The following is a 25,055-nucleotide window of genomic DNA, read 5'->3' on the forward strand; positions in this document are numbered from 1 at the left end:
GGTTCACGGTCAGTTTTACCTTCGATCGTTTCATCGCAATATGTTGCCAAAAGCTGCGGGAGCGATACTGCACCGAGAGAACAGCAACGGTGGTTATGGTGACCGTAGTTATAGTGAGCTGCGGGAGATGTGCCCCGGTTTATTTTGCCCTTGAACCATACGTCATCATTGACAACACGCCGTGGCGTTGCACCGCAACATCTGAATACGCTACTTCACCCGTGTGGAGAGGATACCAATTACTGGACAGTATTTTAACACCATTGCTACCAATCGGCTTAATCCTGGTGTTTAATGGGTGAACCGTAAGACATATCGTTGTGTCAAATAGAGTCCGCAGAAGGCTTCGGCACAGCGGCGACAATCAGAAAGATGCTGAAGTGGGAAAACGCAGAAAATCGATGATTTTGCTGTTTTCTATATCAGCTAATTTCATATTATTTTGGATGCCCTCTGTCGCCTATACCCTGAAATGGCAGAAGCAGAACTATTTTTATGAGGACAGATATTTGAGTTCCCCGGTATACATCCTTCAACAATTTGGGTCCATGCTGCAAATGCTCAGCGTGTGCACCAATACTTGTATCTATACACTGACACAGAGGAAATTCAGAGAAGAGCTGAGGAATGGAATGAAGTATATGTTTACATTAAATGGCCAGCTGTGTACATAATGCCTGCGTCTAATGGCATTTCCACGGAGTTTTCAAATAAACCCGTTTTACAGTGAACAGGTTTGGCAAACATGTGTAAACTCAATCAATCATATGCCTGGTCATCCGGAAATTACACCATTGGTGGAAGATTGCTGACTTCATACATTTCAGGTCGGTAGCAATACAAACGCGCAGTGCTACTGGCATAATTGCGACATAGGTTGAAGTATGTTCCAAACTATCACAGACACTCACAAGGGCAGGGATGGTTGCAGGACGTTTCGTATTTTAGATGTTTCAAAATGGACAGGGTCAGGTAACAGAGTGTAAAGGGAGTGCGATAGTATCAGGCATAGTATCGCAGCTGCAGAAAGGAAGGACAACGTGGAGCATTTGCTTATTAATCGATGGCGAGTCTAACACAGAAACACGAAAGACGCGATCACCCCATTGGGAGTATTCTATGCAGACCAACCAAATAAGAGCAACGGGAACGGTGAAGAACCGATTGGTAAGCGGATATTAGACATGGGCCATGTTATTGACACGGGTAACAGAAACGTCCACAATGTTCTTTGGTACCTCCCCAGAATAAAAGGTCTAGATATGACATAATTTCTCAATTGTGACCAGGAAGAATTCATGTCATCATATGAAGACAGGCGGACTAGCGAACAGTCCATACCAGATCTAATATTAGAAAAGGATACGTATCAGGTAACAGATCTTTGGGTGGGTCAGCATTTCAGAGCAGTAGGGCAGATCTGCCCTCGATTTACCTTTATATACCTGGATAGGACCAGGGAGCATTGAATGTGTTTAATTGAAAGTCGGCGATTTATGGTGTTACCTGTCAAGAAATTGGAAGGCACATTGGGAGATGATGCACTCAGGGAAATGCACGACAGATATGTGGAGATTGTTTAGAGAGCACTGACACGGGTTTTATGAAGTGCTTGTCTCATTGACGCAGGGCAAGGATAATAGCATAATGTAACCCTGGGTGACAATAAAGTTGTAATAACTCGTCAAGAGGAAGAAAGAAAAGTACTTAAGATTTAGGGAGAAAGGATTATGTAGGGTTGTGGAAAGTCACAATACACACAGGAGAGAATTTAATAATGGAATTAGAAAAGTTAGAAAGGGACTTGAGAAGTCCCTGGCGAGTTGCACTGTGAAGAACAGGAGGATGACTGGAGAGAGTGTGGGTATATCGGAAGTAAAAGAGGAAAATGTATCTGGAGTCCAAGAAGGCAGTGAATCTTCTTACTGAATAGATGGATGAAAGTGAACACAGCGCAAAAAGGTAGTTATGGTAAAACATGTCGAGGCTAACAACGAGGATGCGCTGAAAACTTGGGAGAATATTATAATAGATGATTCCCCGGTGCTGGAAGGAATATTGTCCAGCTGATTTGGAAAGGGAAGCGAAGACATTGCTGAGCTTCTGGGCAGGATATTTGTGTTTTCCGTGGCTACGCAAGTAGAACGAGAAGATTAGAAAGTGGCAAACGTTATTCATTTGTTGAACATAAGAACATAAGAGATAGGAGCAGGAGTAGGCCAATCGGCCCCTCAAGCCTGCTCCGCCATTCAAAAAGATCATGGCTGATCCAATCTGAACTCTAGTTTTCACCGAATCCCACAAGGCAACAGTGCCAACCAATAGGGCACCTTGCCGCCGATTTTATTTAATTATTCATCCCTCCCAAACCCATGTAATCACCCGGGGGGGGGGGAACGATTTGCCAATTGAGGAGAAAAAATCTGGAAAATTCCTCTCCGACCCATCCAGGCTATCGAAAACTGGTCCAGGAGATCACATGGCTGAACTAAACCTAGCCTCATGTCCACTTACCTGCTCGCTCACCGTATCCCCTAAAGCCTTTTTTATCCAGGAAAATGTCTATCCCCGTTTTGAATTTATTGAGTGTAGTAGCTTCCACAGCTCTCTGGGTCAGTAAATTCCACAGCCCCACTACCCACTGAGTGAAGAAATTTCTCCTCATCTCAGTCCTGGAACGGCATCCCCATATTTTAAGATTATGCCCCCTAGTCCTAGTTTCACCCATCATTGGGAACATTCTCCCCGCATCCACCCAATCAAGCCCCTTCACAATCTTATATGTTTCAATAAGATCGCCTCTCATTCTTCGGAACTCCAATGAATAGAGTCCCAATCTACTCAACCTCTCATCATACATCAACCCACCCATCCCCAGAATTAACCTAGTGAACCTTTTCTGCACTGCCTCGAGAGCCAGTATGTCCTTTCTTAAATATGGACACCAGAACTGCACGCAGTACTCCAGGTGTGGTCTCACAAATACCCGGTACAACTGCAGTAAGACCTCCCTGTTCTTATACTCCATCCCCCTAGCAATAAAAGCCAGCATTCCATTGGCCTTCTTGACCACCTGCTGCACTTGCATACTAACTTTTTGTGTTTCCTGCACCAGGACCCCCAGATCCCTTTGCACAGAAGCACTTTCCAGTTTCTCTCCATTTAGATAATAACTTGCTCTATTATTTTTGATGCCAAAGTGCAAGACCTCACACTTGTCAATATTATATTTCATCTGCCAAATGTCTGCCCAATCACTCAGCCTATCTATGTCCCCCTGCAGGGTTTCAATGTCCTCCGCACTCATTACACTCCCTCCCATTTTTGTGTCATCAGCAAACTTCGATACGTTGCACTTAGTCCCTTTCTCCAAATCATTAATATAAATTGAAAAGAGTTGGGGTCCCAACACCGACTCCTGCGGAACACCACTAGTCACCAGCAGACAGTCTGAGAATAAAACATTTATCCCAACTCTCTGTTTTCTGTTAGAAAGCCAATCCTCCACCCATGCCAGAATATTATCCACAATCCAATGATTTTTTTTTACTTTAAGTAATAATCTTTGGTGTGGCACCTTGTCAAATGCCTTTTGGAAGTCCAAATACACCACATCCACTGGTTCCCCTTTATCTACCCTGTATGTTATGTCCTCAAAGAACTACAACAAATTTGTCAAACATGACTTCCCTTTTGTAAAGCCATGCTGACTTTGTCCTATTAAGCTATGTTTATCCAAATGCCCTGTTACTGTTTCCTTAATTATGGATTCCAACATTTTGCCAACCACAGCTGTTAGGCTAACTGGCCTATAATTCCCAGCCTTCTGCCTATCGCCCTTTTTAAATAAAGGAGTTACATTAGCATTTTTCCAACCTGCCGGGACCATTGCCGAGTCCAGCGAGTTTTGAAAAATTATCACTAATGCATCCACAATCCCGACCGCCACTTCCCTTAAGACCCTCGGATGCAAGCCATCCGGTGCAGGGGATTTATTCACCTTCAGTCCCATTAATTTAGCAAGTACCTTTTCCTTGGTGATTTGAATTGTAGTTAGCTTCTCTCCCCCTAGAGCCCCCTGTTTATCCAGTGTTGGGATATTTTGAGCGTCCTCTACTGTAAAAACTGATACAAAATATTTATTCAGCGTTTCCGCCATCTCCATGTCCCCTACCATTAATTTCCCGGTCTTATCTTCTCGAGGACCAACATTTACTTATCCACCCTTTTTCTTTTTATGTAACTATAAAAACTCTTACTATCTGCTTTTATATTTTTCGCCTATTTACTTTCATAATCTATCTTCCCTTCTTAATCAATCTTTTTGATATTTGCTGCTGATCTTTAAAAGCTTCTCGATCTTCAATCTTCCCACTAGATTTAGCTACCTTATATAACTTTTTTTTAGTCGTATACTTTGCTTTATTTCTTTACTTAGCCACGGACAACTATTTTTTTTTTCTTTTACACCCTTTTTTCTTCAGTGGAATATATTTTTCTTGATAGCTGTAAAGTAACTCCTTAAATATACACCACTGATCAAGTACCGATCTACCCTTTAATCTATTTTCCCAATCCATCTTAAGCAATTCCACTCTCATACCATCATAGTCTCCTTTATTTAAGCTCAGTAAGCTTGTTTGAGATCCAACCCTCTCATCTCCTAATTGAATATGAATTCGACCATGTTATGGCCACTCATTCCAAGGGGATCCACTTGGAAATGTTTTATTAGTCCTGACTCATTACACAGGACAGATCTGAGACTGCCTGCCCCCTTATCGGCTCAGTAACTTATTGTTCAAGGAACCCATCCCGAATACACTCAATAAACTCTTCTTCAAGGCTGCCGTGTCCGACTTGATTAGTCCAGTCAATATGAAAGTTAAAATCCCCCAAAATTATAGCCGTTCCCTTATTACAAGCCCCAACTATTTCCTGATTTATGCTCCGACCAACTAAGTTACAGCTGGTTGGAGGCCTATAGACTACTCCCACCACTGTTTTTTTCCCTTTACTATTTCTTATTTCTACCTAAATTGTTTTGCTATCCTGATATTGACTCAAATATCATTTCGCTTTATTGCAGTGATTTCTTGCTTTATTAACATAGCCACCCACCTCCTTTTCCTTCCTGCCTGTCTCTCCTAATTGTCGAATACCCTTGTATGTTTAATTCCCAGACCTGGTCACCCTGCAGCCATGTTTCCGTAATTACCACAATATCATAACCATACGTAATTATTTGCACCGTCAACTCATCAATTTTATTCCTAATACTACGTGCATTCAAATAAAGGACTTTCAAATATGTTTGACACTTATTTCCTACCTTTTCCTTTTGTACAAATTTACGCTTATCTCCGTACATTCTTTCCCCTCCTGACACAATCTGTCTTTTTATTCCTCCACTTTTACCTACATCCATTACCTTCTCCATTGTCTTTTTAATTATTTGCTCTCTAGAATCCTCCCCCCCCCACTAGTTAGTTTAAAGACCTCTCTGCAGCCCTAGTTATATGATTCGCCAGGACACTAACTAACCCCAGCCCGGTTCAGGTGAAGCCCGTCTCGCCGGAACAGTTCTCTCCTGTCCCAGTACTGGTGCCAGTGTCCCAAGAAGCAAAACCCACTTCTTCCACACCAGTCTTTGAGCCACGCGTTTATCTCCCTAATTTTTATTTAACCTAGCCAAATTTGCTCGTGGCTCAATTAATAATCCAGAGATTATTACCCTTGAGGTTCTGCTTTTCAATTTGACCCCGAGCTGCTCATATTCATGTAACAGAACCTTCTTCCTTGTCCTATCTATGTCATTAGTACCGACGTGTACTAAGACAACTGGATCCTCGCCCTCACACTGCAAGTTTCTCTCCAGCCCAGAAGAGATGTCCTTAACCCTGGCACCGGGCAGGCAACATAGCCTTCGGGACTTTCGCAAGATAATAGGATACTCATTGGAACTATAGACCAGTGAGTCTTTCATCAGTAGTGGGTAAACTATTATAGAGGATTATTAAAGATGGAATTCGTGAGTATTTGGAGAAACGTAGTTTGGCTCCGAAGAGACAACGTGTTGTCCTATATGAACCAGGTTCAATTATTTGAATAGTCTATGTAGGTGTATTAAGTCCGAGAGTCTGGGGGCATGGGATCTAGGTAATCCTTCGTTGATTCAGAATTGACTTCCGAACAGAAGGCCGGTGATGTAGTAGATAGAGTGAATTCTGGCTGGAATACAGCGGGCAGCCGCGTCCCGCTAAGAGGATGGACATTTTGGGACATTTTACAACTTTTGGACTCTGCAGTTACAGTGCTCCGAGAAATAGAGCTGAGGGAAATAATCGATTTATTCTGACCACCCAGCAGCAGCTGGATAATTTATGGAATTAGGGCTGATGACGTAAGAAAATCGCTGAGCTATTGACTACACTGCCACTTTATCTATTTACTTGTTACAGGGCAGATGCTACAATGACCTCAAAACAATCTTTTCCAATGGAGACCTACAACTTAAAACCACCATTTAATATAGTTCAGAGCAGCTTCTGGTGCTCATTAAAATAACCAGCCTTCTAGAATAACAATTCCAAATTCCCAATTCAATTCCCAATACATCGAAATCGTGGTTTTATCATATCGGGTGTAGATACGCTCAAACTTCGATCCATTTAACCCTGAATCCACATGACCAGTGTGAAATCCGTGTCTCTCTCTCTGAATTAATAATAAATGAAACATACTAAACTACACAAACTAAAAATACAGCGAGGGTAAAGCAAACACCCGTGCACACACATGTCTCCCTTCAAAACCATCGTAAGCAATTGGAGAATACAGAACAAACAACTTCCAAGGCAAAAGGCCTGAGCACGTATTCTGCAGAAGAGATGGGAGCGTAAGATGTGGAGAGCTGAGGCGAGCATACATCAGCACTTCACAGAATTTCGGAAAGATATGCATCCTTCGAATTTCGCATCAGTTCCTGGAAATCACTTCTCGCAAGGTGTCACAAATTTTTGTCACGTGTATGGTGAAAAAGAAGATTAATTCAATCATCCCACCAACACAAACTAAAGAAACACACAACTGACATAAAGCCATTCATTGCCATAATCTTTCTCTCTCTCTTTCAATTGACATCACTTATGTCCAAACCGCATGCTGTATTTCAAATCTGCAATGCATTCATATTTTCAAAATATCGCAGAAAATGGCATGGTCTTATTTGTTCAACAGTTAACTAACATCTGTAATGGCAATCATGCAAGTTTTAATAAAGCCTTTCGACTCCAGGACAAAGAGACGCCGAAAGTAATGTGCCCCCGAATTAATATTCAACACAATTAAAACACGACGTCTCCTCAACTACAAGCCGTCAAAGGCTGCCAAGGTTTCTGACCTTAAATTTCTGTCCAAGGATTTGATTCGGGATAAATGAACCCTTTGTTGTATAGTATCGGGGCGAATGATTCCCATTACCACAGCCGAAGCAACAGATTTGTTCCCTGTACTGGGACCACTTTCACACCCACCTCCAGACCTGAACTATTGTCTCTACCGCCTTTCTGAAGGTATATTCAGCAGTGTGATACTCCCTTTATCATCTCACATCTATCTCCTCATGCTGTAACCATCCATTTTACTCAGTCTCCATGCTTCAGTGTGTGCGAAAACAGAGGGATCGAACACCATCAACGACTTTCTGGATTGGTCGGTGTTGCGAGACGCTGACGTTGTAATCCAGACATATAGTCAGACAGCCACAGGAAACCACTGCTCAGAAACAGGGTCTTCAGTCCGTCCAGTCAGTGGGGAATTATTTACACTGCCTAATCCCATCGACCTCACCCGGACTGTGGCCATCTATATCCCTCTCATCCGTGCACTTATCCAATCATCTCTTAAACGTTGAAAGTGAAATCTCAATTACCGTTTGCGTTGGCAGCACTGTCTGCACTCTGCCGACCCTCTGAATGAAGAAGTTTGTCCTCATGTTTCCCTTGAACTTTTCGCATGTAACACCCTAGCTTGCCCCAGGCTCGCTCAGCTCACTTCCGTCTGGGGGAGCAGCCTTCGGCTCCACCATACTGGATAATCAGCTTGTTTGAATGCTGTGTGACGTCCCCAAACCCGCCAATTAACAGATAGTACGCCATGTGCGATGAAATGATTACACTTCTTAGAGATTACTAAAACTAAGTGTTTAATAAAGATGCAGTATATAAGAAGGAAAAGAAAATAAAGAAAAGGAACCTATTTATCAAAGTCCAAACCACTTCGTGCACAACCTTTGGAGCTCAATGACCGAAGTCTTCTAGCCACCAGTTGATCCCCTCAGACCTCCTCGACTCGCAGCTCAGGACCGCCCGCAGTGATCAACAAAATCCCCTCCCCCCGGCACGTCTGTCTTCTTCTGCTCTCCTCGCCAAATCTCCTGGCCTGGGACACCCGCTCGGGGTCCGTTCCGTCGCCCAGTTTACAGCATCGCGTCCTCTCTCTCTCACCCTCTCGCGCCGACTCCCCAAAAGCCCGCCAACTCTAGTTTACAGACCCAGAAGAAAGAACAACATTAATCCCCATTGGTTAACAAAGGAACACAATTCTCGTTATCAGTAAATTTTAACCCAAACAAGCATCCAGTACTCTCTCATAACAAAGAAGCATTCCTCCTTTTAACAAAACTAAGAAGCCATTTTGATTAACATTCGTTGTAACAAAGAAAAAGAAGAAACCCCCTTTACACTCTTCCCGCACCAAATAAAATTCATGTCCTCATGACTGTTAAATAACTCGACCACTCTTCCTGCCAACACACACCCTAACCAAGGCGCAAACAGTGACATTGCTCCCCAAACAGTAAACCTGACGCCCTGTTCCTCAGGCGCTACATAGGTCAACTTATCTGGGAGTTCCCTAACCCTCCGAGACCTCCGTACCCCTTCAGCAAATCCCTCCAGGCTCAGACACAACTGGAAATACCTCGGGTCCGTTTGCCAACTCCTCTCTCAACTGGTACACTTTACAACTATATTTGGACTCTGCAGTTACAGTGTTCTGAGAAACAGGGCTAAGGGAAATAACCGATTTAATCTGACTACCCGGCAACAGCTGGAAATTTAATGGAAGTAGGGGTGACGACGTAAGCAAGTCGCTGAACTATTGACTGCACCGCCAGAGGAAACCACCGCTCAGAAACAGTATCTACAGCCCGTCAGGTCAGTCAGGAATTATTTAAACTGCCTACTCTCATCTACTGCACCCGGACCGCGGCCATCAATACACCCAATACGACTCCAGTCATCTCTTAATCATTGACATCGAAATCTCAATGACCTCTCTGCGATATGGAGACCCGCCGGTGCTCATCCTCACTTCCCGGCCCAAAACACCCGAACCGACTGTGTGGCCTCCCGGGGATACGGCAGGCTTCTGTCTCAGGCGCTGAGGGAGTGGGATGAGAGGGCACGTCACGGGACTGTGTACAGACATGCTTCGAACCCCTTTCGGGCACATGATGGGTAGAAGTCGAGTTTCGGATCTTCGTCTCGCATTCAGCTTCCCGGGAGGTGGAAGGCTTTTACCGGAGGGTGTGGGACCCTCCAGACTGCCAGAGGGGTAATGGCAGGCTATAGTTTCCTCTGCTCCGACGAGAGGAAGGAGTGGTAGCCACTACAGAGACAATGATAACGTCCTGAGGCCAGCGGCGTCGAACGAAGGTGATGGAAGGTTGGACATTTATCTGACATCGGATTGGCTGATGCATGGAGACAGCGGCGGCCGGGAACATGTGGGTTGCGGGTGGGGTGGGGAATCCCAGATTCCCGGCACTTCTGGGGTGCGCGGGATTCCGTGCTGCTGCGCTCAAAGGAAGTGTGGCGTGAGGGGGAGCTCCTCGATGGAGAGGATGAAGCTCGCTGTATGGTCTTAAATTAGTTCGAAGAGTCACTTTAACTATTTATGGAATAACACGACAGAGGACTTGTGTAAAACATAGTAATGATAATATATAATTCAGATTCACTCTGTTCCAGCAGCATCCTTTTAGAAACAGGAAACACACACTATTCCCGCAGTCCTGCGTCAGTCCTCAAAATAATCCGCCAGACACGTGTCAGACCCAAAGTATTCCCAAGGCACCATGATTGTCCCACAGCCTCGTGACAGTCTCAAACCTAGCACCACCTCCTTGATCATGACCCACAGCCCCTGTCAGTCCCCAAATTGATCACACTATCCCGCTCTCCGCACAGCTCGTGTCAGTCACGGAACTGATCGCACCGTCCCATTCTCTTTCCACAGCTCGTCAGTCAAAGAACTAATCACACTGTCCCACTCTTTCCCCACAGTGCGTGTCGGTTCCCAATCACACTGCCTCACTCTCTCCCCACAACCCATGTCAATCCCCAGATTAATCCCACATCTCGGTTCTCTTCCCACAGGCCCACCTCAGTCCCCAGACTAATTGCACTGCCGCTCTCTCTCCACCCATCTCCGCCCTTGTCAGTCTGCAAATTAAGCACGAATTCTCACTACCTCCTGACAGACCCTGTCAGTCCTCGTATCATGTGGGTCCACTATTACCCCACAACTCTATTACAATTCCTAAGGTAATTAGTTATGGGAAGTGGAATCATAGTGCTAAAAGTCTGGAAACGGACCTGAATTCAGAAACGGTTGTGCTCCGGGGAATACACGACGGAAATGTGGAGGTATGGTAGGCGGCATTTGCATGGGCTCCTGGGTTGATTTGTCTGATTGAGGCAGGGAAAGGATGGTAGGGTAAAGGACCCATGAGTGACAAGAGATGTGGATCATCTCGTCAAGAGGTAAACGAAGCTGATTTAAGGTTTCGGAAGCAAGGATCAGACAGGACTGTAGAGAGTTACATTTCAACCAGAGACGAACTGAAGAATAGGAATCTAGAGAGCTGGAAAGGTCTTTGGAAAGACTGAGCAATGAAGATTAATGAAAGCCCCATGGCATTCTAGATTTATGAGAAGAAGAGGATGATTACAGTGAGGGGAGGAAAGGTCAGGGATAGAAGATGAAACATGAGTCTGGAATCGGGGAGTTGGGGTAAGACATTAATGAAGACTTTACTTCAGCATTTACCACCGAGAGGGTTCTTGACGTTGGTGAAGGCGTTAAATGGACGGCGAAATTTTGAAAAAAAAATCAGGATAGATTAGTCCTCTTGTGGTCGGGAAATATCCAAGGTCACAGCGCGAAACGAGGGAAGAAATTGCCGCTCCCTTGGCGATGATCGTTGTGTTATCACTGGCCACAGAAGGGCTGCCAGAAGATTGGAGCTTGGAAAATATTATTCCGTTGTTCAAGAAAGGGAGTGGCAATAACTCTGGAAATTGTAGTCCAGTGAGTCTTACTTCAGTGGTGGGAATCTTTGGAGGAAGTTTCTTTTTTGGAAGGATTTAGAAGAATTTGGAGAAGCGTATCCTGATTCGGGAGTCAGCCTGGCTTTGTGAGGAGCAACTCATGCTTCCCGAGACTGACCGAATTCTGTGATGTGACACAAGTGTGAACTGAATCACTTTAGAAGAGAGAACTTAAAGGCAGAATACAGGGTTAATAGCAATATTGTCAGCAGTGTAGTAGAAGAGGGGGATGATGGGTTCCACATCCAAAGATTTCGCAAAGCTTCTCTGCGAAGAAGGGTCTCGGCCCGAAACGTCGACTGCACGTCTCCCTGTAGATGCTGCCTGACCTGCTGCGTTCCACCAGCATTTTGTGTGTGTGTTGCTTGAATTTCCAGCATCTGCAGATTTCCTCGTGTCTGCTAAGATAAGTTGGTTTCTTGATAATTTTGTTAAGGAGGCGTATTGGGTGTTGCCTTCATTAGTCAGGGGCTTGAGTTAAAGCGCCGCGAGGTATTGTAACTCTAAAATAGTTACAATAGCCTCCTTATAGAAAAGATGTGAAAAGTTTACAGAGGCTGCAGAGGATGTTTACCATGGGGCTGAGTGGATAAGACATTCCGGACATTCTCTTGGGAGATTGGGAGGTTGAGAGCTGACTTGATAGAGTTTAACAAGATACGTCTCTACCGAAAGAAGTATAAGTTGCGTCTTCCCACCGCCAGCCTAGGGCGAGATGTAGCACTTCCATAGCACCCTCCCCAACTCAGGGTCACGTGGGGCCATGGGAGCAGGTGATAGATGGTCGTATGTGCTGCTGATGCCGGTCACATATGCTGCTTATGTCATCACTGACACAAGGAACAAAATCGCTGAAGAGTATTGACGACGGCTGGAATCAGCTGTCTTGTAAAGGTACTTTCTAGGAGAAGCCAATAGTCAGTGCAAGTGGTTTAGATGGGACATCCGGGTGGGTTTCTTAAATTAATATGAATATTGTCAAATCAAGTCAGGTCTAGTCACTTTTTAGTGTCATTTCGACCATAACTGTTGGTACAGTACACAGTAAAAACGACACAGCGTTTTCCAGGACCATAGTGTTACATGAAGCAAAACAAAAACTACACTGAACTACGTAAAAACAACACAAAAACTACACTAGTCTACATACCTACCCAGGACTGCATAAAGTGCTCAAAACAGTGCAGGCAGTACAATAAATAATAAGAGATTTAGTGCTTTTAACGATCTCTACGGAGGAGCCGTCAATGTTCAGCGGGAAGTGGTCGCTCTGTGCCCTCCTGAAGTTAACGACCATCTCTTTTGGGTTTTTTGTTCAGACTCAGAGACAGGTCGTTCGCTCTGCACCAGTCCGTTAGCCGCTGCACCTCCTCTCGGTAAGCTGACTCGTTGTTCTTGCTGATGAGACCCACCACGGCCGTGTCATCGGCGAACTTGATGATGTGATTCGAACTGTGTGTTGCAGCACAGTCGTGGGTCAGCAGAGTGAACAACAGTGGACTGAGCACACAACCCTGGGTGTAAACTCACACTCTCCTTCTCAGATCAAAATCAAAGCTGCATCGATTCGAAGTTAAATACAAATAATAAGCAGGGTGTCTCAGAGGGGTGTGTCTCAGAGGTACAAATCAATTGTAAGATTCCAGTGGAATGCTCAGCTTGAGAGACGCCTAGTCACCCGGGCATTGCAACCATTAAAAATCACGAGTGCTCTAAGTGAGGCTCGAACTCACAGCCTCGGCATTTCTCCGCCGTGTACTGCCATATAAGTACCGCGCGCTAACCGATTGCGCCACTAGAGCCCAGTGCTGCAAAGACGTGTTTTTTTTTCCATGGAAAGAAAATCTAGAAGAAAATTACAGATATCATAGTGCATAGAGCCAAAAAATCTATACAACCCGTGAAAAGGCCGTTCGGCCCACAATGTATTCTCATTCCAGCTAAAAATCAAATCAAATGCACTCAAACTCTAATCCCTCCTTCCTACCCTGTCCATATCCCTCGATCTTCCTTACATCCGAGTGCATATCGAGTCAACAAATGTGCACATCAAATACCACCTATAAATTTGCTGATAATGCAAACATTGTTGGTCGAATCTCAAATGGAGACGAGAGGGCGAACAGAGGTGAGATATGTCAACTAGTTGAGTGGTCTCGCAGCAACAGGCTTGCACTGAACGTCAGAAAGACGAAAAAGCATATTGTGTACTTTAGGAAGGAGAGAGATATCAATCCTCATAGAGGGACCAGAAGTGGAGAGAGTAAGCAGTTTCAAGTTCCTGGGTGTTAAGATCTCTGAGGACTTAACCTGGTCGCAACATATCGATGCAGTTATGAAGAAGGCAAGACAGCGACTATACAGTACTTCATTAGGAGATTAACGAATAGACTCAAACAACTTCTGGAGAGCATTCTGACAGGCTGCGTCACTGTCTGGTATGGGGGGGGGGGGAGGTGGGCGAGGAGTTGCTACTCTACCGGCTGGGGAGATGGGGAGCCTTATGATCATGCCGATGTAAGCAGAGAGCTATGGATGGTGGAGAACAAGTGAGCACTCAGTACTCAGTAGGCGAACTTTTACAGACTTTCCATGAGCGAGGGTGGCAGGCGACAATTGCAGTCTGATTCTTAAGGGAACAGCGGCATCCAACCATTTTCCGGCGGAATGTCATGTTGAGACTTGGATGGCGGTCTTTGTTATGCTGGAAAAATGATGCTGGAGCTCTTCCCTGGTTGGGAACTGAAGGGTACTTCATCCTCTCTTGAATCTTTCTCTGTGCGTTTGTTACTCTGTGTGTCCAGACGCCACGTTAGGGCTGAACACTTGAATTTTCATTATAGTTGATTATCCGCTCGCAGTGCTTCATTTTCATAGGCAGATCATGTGAACTTTCACCTAACTTTTGCACTCGAGGTCCCTCCAATAATATATCATCAATGCCGTTAAATCTGGGACACCAAGTGAGAGATTGCTAGTTACCGACCCACTGGCTAATGGATCATGACAGTCAGTCTGCCTTGCTATATCGGTCCTGTAAGACTGAGAAAATAATCATTTCCCAAACTCCCCAAGTGTTTTCCATTGATAATCTCCTTGTGAATTCCGCTCCATCAAATTCGCAATATCTGACACAACAGCATATAGTTAGAGGGGCAAACAGACAAAAACAGACAGCAGAAGGCACGCAGCAGGACAGACGAATAGATAGATGGATAGATAGATAGATAGATAGATAGATAGATAGATAGATAGATAGATAGATAGATAGATAGATAGAGTTAGATAGAAACAGACAGACAGTTAAGCAGACCAGAAAGACAAATAATCAACAAATCAGCAAAGAAGTACGAGACGCGAGGCAAGAACTACAAATAAGAAATGTGTGTGTGTGTGTGTGTGCGTGCGTGTGTGTGTGTGTGTGTGTGTGTGTGTGTGTGTGTGTGTGTGTGTGTGTGTCTGTGTGTGTCTGTGTGTGTGTGTATGTGTGTATGTGTGTGTGTGTGTGTGTGTGTGTGTGTGTGTCTGTGTGTGTCTGTGTGTGTGTGTGTGTGTGTGTGTGTGTGTGTATATATATATATAAATATCAGCATTGTAGATAATTACTCAGGGATGGATGTTCTTACTCAGGGATGAAGATTCTTACTCGAGGATGGAGAATCTTACTTAGGGATGGATATCCCTACTCAGCGTGGCTTAATCGGATGCGAGGTAGGGACAAGCCATCGCCATAGAAGCAGCGAGAGGGCAGTTGGGCCGGTGTAAAAACAAACGACGTCGCAGTTCATTCCCGATCCTTGCCAGCCGGTCAGGTGGATGATCAGATGTCCTCTTCGCTCTGCCTCCGATGCCAGTGGAGACCGCCACAGGCGGGGAATATAGATCGAAGTTCAGTGGAGTGAGCTTCACCAGAGAACGCAGGATCAACTACGTGGTCCGTACACAGGGATTCCGGAGACCGGGTGATTTTTGTTCTGATGTAGAAGCGACATTATTGTGAACAACGAAAATGCAGTAGCATGGGTCGCAGAGTGGTAACGAAATTTCTGCGTCAAATGTCTACATCTGAAGACACTCAGCACCTTCCGTTAACGAATGCTAAAACTTACAGATCCAATAAACCTGTCCCTCCATATTAGATGCACCTGATATTGACAAGTAGTTACCACTACTCAACACCAGTGTGTCTCTAACATTTTTTAAACTTCCGTATGAAACACGTCTTCCTCCGTTTCGAAAATTGAACTTTAGATTCGCCGCTGATACCTGAAATGTTTCATGTTCGGCAACTTCCTGGTGCAATCCTTCTGCAGCGGTTTCACTGCAATCACAACGAAACTTTATGATGCTCTTATTAGACCATAATTATACGTCACTGCGTCATGACCTTTCCGGTTTGTGAGGGCAGGTATTCGGAATGTGTTGAAATGCAGTCTACCCAGTCCCTACCCTCATTCCTGTTTGAAATCCCATTTCCTTACCCTTCTCTATATCAACAAACAAGAACCCTGTCATTCTTTGTCAATATCCCAACCCGACACATCCATGGAAGGTAATGACCTCATTAGTGACCCCTGTCTGTCCATCGATGACCATTTGCCAGTATTTCATCTGCTTTTATAGCACGGCGTCGTTCAACAATTGCAGTTCAACCTATAAGAGCACTCGCACATTTTCAGACCTGATTCACCTGCCATTACGGCATGAAGCTAATGTCCCCAGCTTATTCCATTCCATGGATCGGTCACGGGCATTCGTTAATGTAGGACCCGTTTTTTGTCAGTGTACATCACGAGACAGGTGTTGTTCCAAGGTCTGAAAAGAAAAAAAAAAACATAGAGTCGTCCAGTGAACCAGACTCTGCAGAAAGAGAAACAAGCTAACGAACACCCTCGGACTGAGGTCAAGAGTAAATGTGTCAATTTTCAACATGGAGGTTGTGGGGCTGTGAAAGATAAAGTCGACCACGGCACGTGAAACACTGGCTGCTCTTTAGGGTTTTATCGCACGAGGACGAGAAAGGAACATGGGCATCACCATGGAAAATAAGAGCGGTCAGTTCAGCCGGTGTAAGAGATTTGTGGTTCCATACTAGATCATGACGCAATCTGTCAGATATTCTCCAGTATACACCCATAGATGTTAATCTGAGTTTTAGATGGCATCATAAATTTGCACAAACTGACATAGCATGGGTTGTAAAAGCTGGTAAACGTTTCCAGGGCACTGCTAACAAATACTGCTCCACTAAGCCTCTACACTAACAATTCCAGTCGATATTTAGGTAATCATAGCCGAGCTGCAAACTACTCTGGTGTTCTGGTAATTTCCATAAGCTGGCTACATTTAATTATTTCCCTTCTGCTCGCATTTCAAACATCTTTGGAAATTGAAGCGCATAACATCTCAAAGTCCCCCCTTATCAACTCTCCAGTTATATCTCTAAAGCTGCCCAGAGGGAGGGAGGTGATTGATGGTGTCGGTGAATTCCAGTGTCAGTATTGCACAGGGTGGAGTACAGTGCTGGGTGTGCAAAGTTCGTCGTGGTCACTTCACAGTGTTCCGAGTTGTACAGGTCTGTGTCCTGACTTTGAAAATCTGGATATTGTAAAGTTCGTTGTCCACGCAATCAGCTGCCGAATATTCTTGTAAAGGCAAGTATGCAGGACATGTTTATATATAACCATATAACAATTACAACACGGAAACAGGCCATCTCGGCCCTTCTAGTCCGTACCGAACGGTAATCTGATCTAGTCCCACTGACGGGCACTCAGCCCATAACCTTCCATTCCTTTCCTGCCCATATACCTATCCAATTTTACTTTAAATGATAGCACCGAACCTGCCTCTACCACTTCTACTGGAAGCTCGTTGCATACAGCTACCACTCACTGAGTAAAGATATTCCACCTCGAGTTATCCTTAAACTTTTGCCCCCTAATTCTCAACTCATGTTCTCTTGTTTTTGAATCTCCCCTACTCTCAGAGGAAAAAGCCTATTCACGTCAACTCTATCTATCCCCCTCATAATTTTAAATACCTCTGTCAAGTCCCCCTTCCACCTTCTATGCTCCAAAAAATAAAGACTTAACTTGTTTAACCGTTTCCTGTAACTTAGGTGCTGAAACCCAGGGAACATTCTGGTAAATCCTTTCTGTATTCTCTCTATTTTGTTGACATCCTTCCTATAATTCAGTGACCAGAACTGTACACAATAATCCAAATTCGGCCTTACCAATGCCTTGTACAATTTTAACATTACATCCCAACTCCTATATGCTCTGATTTATAAAGGCCAACATACCAAAAGCTTTCTTCATCACCCTGTCCCCATGAGATTCCACTTTCAGGGAACCATGGTCCATTATTCCTAGTTCACTCTGTTCTGCTGCTTTCTTCAATGCCTTACCATTACCATGTATGTCCTATTTGGATTATTTCTACCAAAATATAGCACCTCACACTTATCAGCATTAAACTCCATTTGCCATCGTTCAGCCCTCTCTTCTAACTGGCCTAAATCTCTCTTAAAGCTTTGAAAACCTACTTCAATATCCACAACGCCACCTACCTTAGTATCGTATGATGGTTACAGCCTCCTCTTTCTCAACCCGCCGAGTTGCAGCAGAGTTTGCTTTCTGATTATCCAACTCCCGGCTGTTCCGTGCTTGAGCTACACTGGTCAGTGTCCATGCAGTCCAGAGTTGGTTAGTACAAGTCTGTTTTCTTACAGCGTTGCAGGTCGTTTGTGTACTCAGTGGGATGAGCATGAGAGGCAGTGAATTCACTGTGAAATGTTCATGTCTTTATTTCTACAGCAAATGACATGTGCAAATGATATAAGCGACATACCTGTATTCAGTAGCGGATAATACAATGGGCATATTGGAGTGGAAGTGGAAGCTTTAGCGTAAGTTCAAGTAAGGTGTTGGCTTTCTTTGTTTCATTTTCATGTAAGTAACTGACGCAGAGATTTAGGTGCAGACCTGCCTAGTTGCGTACCGAGGCGACAGCAATTTCAGTGTCCACAATGGTTTCTCCTTTACACCAGAGAGAGAAAGTACACAAAAACAAGAAGTGAGATTGGGTGCTTGGAGTGCCGAATACTTGCGCACGGTCCACGTGCTTAATCCGGATCTTCCTCCTTCACCTCAGTTTAATTCTTATTCCACTGACTTTCGGGCCATTTCTCTGTCTGCGGCCTTCTCCACTGACATCGTGAGGCAGGGCATAAATGAAAGGGACGGCATCTCATTTTCTAACTGACAAATTGCTACAATCGCGAATGAACTGTGATTTTTTTTTACACATCTGCTGAACTGCCCTCTCATTGTTTCTCTGGAGATGCTCCTTTCTCGCCCGGGTACGAAAAAGAAAGAACTGCCAGTATTTCGCGCACAACAGAGACTGAATAAAGTGCTCCATGTTCTACTTTATTATTCACCTCCCCACAATCTCTATGATGGGGAATAAAACATCTGCACATCTGACGCAGTCCCGGAGTTGAGTGTTAACTAGTTTCTCTTTATCCGGAGTCTGTTCCACTGGACGAGTTCTCCGAGTCCATATTTCAGTCTTGGACCTTGAACATAGGCTCATGTCTCGCAGATCATCAGCAAAAGAGAAAAGCTAAATAGCTCATTGCGTCCACTTTTATTTGCTCTAATTAGGCCAGCCTGGAGCAGGAACCTCCATTCCTGCGAGCACATGTCAAGAACAACGACTTTTTTCTTCGTCTAGACTTGTTCTTGTTTACTGATTTGCAGACGGTCTGTCTATCTATCTATCTATCTATCTATCTATCTATCTATCTATCTATCTATCTATCTATCTATCTATCTATCTATCTATCTATCTATCTATCTATCTATCTATCTATCTATCTATCTATCTATCTATCTATCTATCTATCTATCTATCTATCTATCTATCTATCTATCTATCTATCTATTTGTCTATCTATATATCTGTCTATCTATCTATCTATCTATTTATCTATTAGACTGACGGCCTGCCTGTCCTCTGCCTGGCTACTTGTCTATTTGCTGTCTAACTGTTCATCAGCTGCACTGTCAGATATTGCCAGGTTGATCGAGAAGATCTCACAAGGAGATGGACAATAATTATGGAGATTTAAATGCTTCTTTTCTCAGTCTTACTGGATGAATGTTCACAAGATGGAGACTTTGTGACGTGAGAATGATGTCATTTTACCATTCCATTGACACTTGATGGGCATTTACCGTGTCCGACTGAATTTCATGATCCTTGAGCCAACGAGTCGATAGCGCACAATCTCTCATTTGGTGTCCGAGTTTTAACTGCATTGACGATATATAGTCTGGTTGACATAGAATGCCAAAAGTAAGTGAATGTGCACGTGAACTGGCTGACGAAATGAAGCACAGTGAGTGGGCCATGAACTCAAATGAAAATACAAGTCTCAGCCCTGATGTGGCGTCTGGAGATAAAGGGAACAATGTAAAAACAAGAATGATTTTCATGTCCTGCAGTTTACAACCATGGAAGAGCTGCACTGTCATTTTCCCGAATGAACAGCGGCAGATATCCAGGTTTCTGCACTCCAATTTCCCGGAGTGTGGGTAGATGCCGCTGTCGCATTACCGCTCAGGCTGGAAATAACTGCCCGTCGTATTCCTTCATGGAAAGTCATGCGCCAAGTCGTGGTGCATCACAACTCATCCATCAAATGAAAATACAAGTTTCGGCCCTAATGTGGCACCTGGACATGGAACGGAATAATGCAAACAAGAATGAATCAAGTGTCCCGCGGTTCACAACCAGGGAAGAGCTGAACAAGGCGTGGGAGTTTCAGAAAGAGAGACAGACTGAGAGATAGGCTCATTAATAACACATATTGTTGTCGACGCATTTCCCTGTGCACTACTGGAATAAATTGGTATCAGGAAAAATAAAGAACCGAAAGTTACAAGCTTGAGGAATGCAGAAAGAACAGAGTTTCGGAATGTGTTGAAGAAACAACGTCATAATGGATCTGTTTATTGTCAGGCAGAGATAGAGAGGCGTCTATTACAAGAACGCCTGAAATACTGAAATTAAACAGTTTATTTTATTTTGTGCAAGAAAGAAAGTTTATTTCTGAAAACCGTTTTACATCTCGTAATCTGAGGCCAGCAGCCCGAATCGAAGCACATTGAATTGAATTCACTTTCATGATGCCAAACTTAACTTGTTTAGTGGATATAGCATCAATGGCCCCACAGCCACTTCATATTGAGCTGTTCCTTTAGTCTGGAGGAAACCCAGAGCAACACACCATGGGCCTGGGTCACAATACCTCTCAGATCTTCCCAGGTAGTTTTTAGCAGCCGGATTGTGTTATCATTTTCCACCCTTCCGGTTCTTTAAGCCTGGTTCGAGCATTTGGAAAATAAACTCCCCCGCCTACTAACGTAATTGTGCTCAGGCCCACGACAGCCAGCAAGTGTGTAAATTGCCGGGTGAAACACAGGAAGTAGCTCACTTGTGCAAAACCTGTATCCGTGAATTAGCAAGTGGGACCGTCATCGGGCAAAAGTGGGTTGGAAAGTAAATTTCAGCATGGAAAACAACGTCCACTTTGTTAAAAATAGTATTCATGAAAACTCTGTTCAGCTAAATGTGTTAAAACCCATGAGTGTTTCATTAGCTGGAAATGAATTTACATGTGATTGTATTCCACAGAACAAGATGTCCGTCCGCTCAGTTACTGTTGTTTGCAAGAGCTATTCTGCTGGGGTGCTGGGGGTGGGTGGGTAAGTTTCAGAATTCTTCATCATTCTACTGAATAAAGGGAATTACAGGGGCACGAGAGAGAAAATTGCCCGGGTCGATCAAAGGAGGATACTGGCGGTGATGATCGCTGATGTTTCTGGGAATAATTCACGAGGCGCAGGATGGATATGTCCCACGGAGGAAGAAGTTCTCAAATGGCAGGGGTAGGGAACCGTGGCTGACAGGGGAAGTTACGGACTGCATAAAGGCCAACGAAAGGGCAGATGAGGACGCAGAATTTAGGGGGAAGGATGATCGGGAACCTTTTAATATCCAACAAAAGGCAATTAAGAAGATATATTAAAAAAAATAGAAAAGACGAAACAAGAGCAAACAAGGCAATAACATAATGCAGGAAGATAAAACGTCGTTCCGTTATAACATGCGTAGAAGAGAAGTGGGGTTAATATTGGGTCACTGGAAAATGATGATGGTGAGGTGCGAATGGGGGACAAAGAATTGCAGATGAACCCAATAGGTGTTTTGCATCCGTCTTCAGGAACGAGGCTCTGATAACGGCGCAGCTGATATTTTCCAGATTACGCCTGAGTTAGAAGTCATGTACTTTCGAACATTTTGGGGAGTCGGGTTGTTTTCGAGTGTGTGACGGAGAGGAGATATGTTGTAAAATTATGAGATTATGAGAGACATAGTTAGAGCAGAGAGGCATTATTAGTTTCGCGGGGTTAAATGTCTATAATCAGAGTGCATACAGTGAATTTTATTGGGACAAAGATAAGTGAGCAGGGAGTCGGTATAAGTTTCCCAGGGTTAAATGTCAATCATCAGAGTGCATGCATTGAAGTTCATAGGGGCAGAAATATGAGAGTGGCAAATTATTAACAGAGAGAGACGGATACCAGAATTAGCGGATAGTAGCAGCGCGAATGCGATATCAGCGTTCAAGAGGTTCTCGTGCACATGAGTGGACGGGGATCCGGCTCCGCTCGTGACCGAAGAATAAGCGCGAGACCGTGTTGCTGAGAGCCGAAGGACAGTAGTCACGTGAACAGAACAGACTACGACAGAGCCGTAGAGTGAGCGATAGAGAATTGAAGTGGAAAAGGGATGTGGTCATTGAATGAGGTGGAGAGTTACAGAGACCAACCTGTATATGGAAAGCAGTGACTGTGTCAGTACAGAGCGGGGAAACTCACAGTGACGTGTTTCAGTGCACGTTCAGACACCGAGTTCACAACGCCCGACACTGTCCGCTGTTTCATGTCACATCAATCGTTTCTAACACTGTACAGACATCCGGCAAACGGAGTAAATATATTAGTGCTGTAAAAGTGGAGCATCTTCACCATGCTGTTGGTCAAATGGAACTTACTGCGAGTGACAGGATTCCGGACAAGAAACACAAAACTGACAAATCCTGAATTTATTTGGAAAACTGATTAATTTGGAAAACTTATGTCACGAATGTGAAATAATCAGAGTATAAATAATTCTTCGAAACAGGGGTCGTGTCAGTGTAGAGTCAGAGTTAAATATTGCAAGAAGGTTACTGTTGTTTGGCGAGACTGAGTGGGGCAATATTGATCAATAAAGCAAAAGCGACCATGATTGAAAATGACATCGAGAGCCATAAGTATTCCCTACAGTAGCTGAAGGAAGCGTGTAGTTTAAGCAGAAATTCAGATAATTCCGGAAACACTACCTAAGGAGTAGCTAAGGAATCTGGTTTGGGGGGCTGTGGGGATTTACGGGAGGAGGAGCCAAAATGGCGCTATTTTTACTAAGTAGCTAAATTTTTACTAAATAGTTCAAGCTCATCCGTGGAAACATCTTTGCTTTATCTCTTTCTTTCTTTCTTTCTTTCTTTCTTTCTTTCTTTCTTTCTTTCTTTCTTTCTTTCTTTCTTCTTTCTTTCTTTCTTTCTTTCTTTCTTTCTTTCTTTCTTTCTTTCTTTCTTTCTTTCTTTCTTTCTTTCTTTCTTTCTTTCTTTCTTTCTTTCTTTCTTTCTTTCTTTCTTTCTTTCTTTCTTTCTTTCTTTCTTTCTTTCTTTCTTTCTTTCTTTCTTTCTTTCTTTCTTTCTTTCTTTCTTTCTTTCTTTCTTTCTTTCTTTCTTTCTTTCTTTCTTTTTCCCAAGGTGGATGAGGTCCTGTTGAAGACTGGGATCTACAGCTGCGCTCAAACTGTCATTTCTCGTTTGGGTTTCCTGCTCCCGGAGCTCACTGACCGGCCGTTTTCCGACATAACAAGGACCGTTCCGGCCGATGCGACTGCGGGAAGCGGCCCTGCGCTGCCCTGTAGACGGCCAATTCCATGCCGGTGTCGCCGTACGAGGTTCGGGGTAGAAGGAACATCAAAGTTTCGGCAAGGCGGTTGCAGCTGATGGACGAGCGATTGCAGTCACAGATGCTGGTGCAGAGACACATGATTTGTAGTTTTCCGATCAGGACGGCAGGAATGATGGTGTTGTACGCTGAGCCATAACCAATATAGACCATCCTGACGTTGATATTTGTACTGTCCAGGTGACCCAAAGCTGCGAGGAGATTCATTGAGATCGCTTCTGCTATTGCAAGTTGCAGAAGGCCCAAGTCCTTACTAAGACTGGAGATGATTCGAGCCATGAGCTACATCTCAATGTATTTCATCACCGTAGACATGAGTGCACTGGACAATGTTCATTAAGGCAGCTTTCACTGATCTTGCTGGGCACTAGTATATTTGCTGCCCTTTTGAAGCAGACAGGAACAAGGCCAATGAAAATGTCTTTCAATACCCCTGCCAGCTGGATGGCACAGCTTTCAGAGCCTTGCCAGGTACTCCTTAGGGGACTGCAGCCTTGCAGGGTTCACCCTCTTGATGGACAACCTGACGTCGGCCCCCAACGCAGAGATCACAGGGTCACCGGATGCTGCAGGGATCCTCACAGCTGAAACTTTATTCTTCATTTCTAATCCGACAGGAAGCGAAGCAATACTGTCCTTCATGATGTTGTGTTTTGCTTTGTAGGAAGTCATAGCAGCAAACCCTGCCAGAGTTGATGGGTATCCGACGTCGCCTCTAAACTCCTTCCGAACTGTTTCTCAGCTCTGGAAATAGTCCTCTGTAAGTCACACCAGGTTTCCCCGAACAGACCTGGTTCACCGGAGTTAAATGCCACAGATCTGGACCTTAGAAGACTACGAACCTCGTCGATCATCCGCAGGTTTTTAATTTGGGAATGCACAGGAAGATTTCATAGGGCAACATTTATCCACGCAGGGTTTAATGTAGTCTGTGTGTTATGAGAGATGAACAGACCTGATGGACAATGGAGTGCAGAGTTAACCATCCCCCCGCCCCGAGAACCATGAACTATTGCTGTTGCTATGCTGCTCATGAGAGAGAGAGAGAGACGAAACACAGGCAGGAACATCTTCTACAGATAAGAGGGAGAGAGAGAGAGACTGTTGATTTATTGTATTTTGACTCTTCCTTGATTATTAACCTTTTCACTACAAGAACTTTACTTTGCTCGTTAGCATTGCTCAGGATACAGCAGGAGTGGACGGACTTGATGGACACAGTCATTCAGTATTAATTGATAGCTGAGACCCCCTTAGTAGGGATAAAATACAGGTCTGGGAAGACACCCTTCAGACACACCAGTGTTGTGATTGTGTTGTGAACCAACAAGGAAGGTGGCGGCTTCAGTGATCGAATCAGTCTGCATGAGTACAACAGAATTAAGCCAAAACGATGACTACATTGAAGAGCGGCGGAATTGAGAGGAGCAAACTTGCAAAAACGTCAGAAAAAATGAAAGCAGTTTTCGTAGATCACTTTAACTTTCAACATTGTTCTGGTATGGAGTTCCGGAGTTTCTGACACTATCGTATATATATATATAAACTGTTATTATTG

The 25,055-nt window shown here is 44.2% G+C and overlaps 1 non-coding gene across 1 annotated transcript; it reads right to left on the bottom strand.

The window, feature by feature from the left end:
• Window positions 1–13,104: 13,104 nt before the first annotated feature.
• Window positions 13,105–13,198, bottom strand: trnai-uau (transfer RNA isoleucine (anticodon UAU)). The gene is made up of 2 exons: window positions 13,161–13,198; window positions 13,105–13,140 (listed from the first exon to the last, which is right to left on the bottom strand). It is a non-coding gene; the product is annotated as a tRNA-Ile (tRNA).
• Between the last annotated feature and the right edge of the window lie 11,857 nt (window positions 13,199–25,055).

This window comes from Hypanus sabinus, unplaced genomic scaffold, assembly GCF_030144855.1.
Source record: "Hypanus sabinus isolate sHypSab1 unplaced genomic scaffold, sHypSab1.hap1 scaffold_140, whole genome shotgun sequence".
Lineage (NCBI taxonomy): Eukaryota > Metazoa > Chordata > Chondrichthyes > Myliobatiformes > Dasyatidae > Hypanus > Hypanus sabinus.